This window comes from Monopterus albus, unplaced genomic scaffold (genome assembly GCF_001952655.1).
Source record: "Monopterus albus unplaced genomic scaffold, M_albus_1.0 scaffold116.1, whole genome shotgun sequence".
NCBI lineage: Eukaryota > Metazoa > Chordata > Actinopteri > Synbranchiformes > Synbranchidae > Monopterus > Monopterus albus.
This window is the reverse complement of record NW_018127996.1, coordinates 1,111,915-1,113,137: the sequence shown is the minus strand read 5'-3', so window position 1 is coordinate 1,113,137 and position 1,223 is coordinate 1,111,915.

The following is a 1,223-nucleotide window of genomic DNA, read 5'->3' as shown; positions in this document are numbered from 1 at the left end:
GATAAGTGTGAAGATGGGGGCCAGCTGATCAGCACACACTTTCAGGCAGGAGGGGGTCACGCCATCTGGGCCTGGTGCCTTTCTGATCTTTTGTCTTTTAAAGAGGCCACGCACATCCTTTTCACAGATCATTAGAGGTGGTGATTGTCGGGGGAGCAGCTGCTGGATCTGAGGTGGGGAGGGTGAGCGGGGAGTGTTGTTTGTCAAACCTACAGTAGAACACATTCAATCATCTGCTAGCTGCCGGTCCTCCACAGCAGGGGGGAATGGTTTCCTATAGCTAGTGATGCTTTTCAGCCTCCCCAACATAGACGAGGGGTCGTTGGCTGAAACCTGAGCTTCCAGCTTTTCAGAGTAGCTCCTCTTTGCTGTTCTGATCTACCTTGTCAGTATGTTCCTTGCCTGGCTGTACAGAGTCCTGTCCCCACACCTGTAAGCCTCCTCTTTGGCATGACAAAGCTGCTTGAGTCTTGTTGTGAACCAGGACTTGTTGTTGTTGTATGTGCAGAAGGACTTATTGGGCACACACACATCCTCACAAAAGCCGATATAAGATGTCACAATGTCAGTGAGTTCATCCAGGCCTGTAGCTGCAGTCTCAAATAAACTTCAGTCTGTCCAGTCAAAGCAGGCCTGCAGCTCTGACTTAGTGATGGAAAAATACTGGACATAGCTTTCCTTCTTGTGCGTAACTAATGTTTACTCTGAACAAATATGCAGTCATTGTAAAATGATATTCTTTAGCTTAAAGAACTCAGGAAACTGCTCGTAAAAGTTTATTGCTCTTTAGGTTGGGAAGTTAGGACATAGGCAATCTCCTGATAAGAAAACATACATTGTGACCTGACCCCCACACTTGGAGGGGACAAATGTTTGCCTGGCAGAACAAAGAGCAACAAACCTGCAAAGAATAGTATAAGTAGCTCGAGACGTTTCACTCCTTTGAGCTTACTGCAAAGACACCCTTGAGTATCTGTTGTGTGCTACTTCTTGCAAGAATAATTAAAGATGCCCTGATAATTTTCAAAAGTCTGTTTTCCTTCACCTCACTATGTTAAATTTTAGCCTCCTCCGTCATCAATCTACACACAATATTCCGCAATGACAAAGTGAAAACGGGTTTTTGGAGTGTTTTGTAAATTAATTAAGACTGACATAATCCATTTACATAAGTATTCATACCCTTTGTTTGTTATGTTAGGTATTTTCTTAGTTAGGTAGAT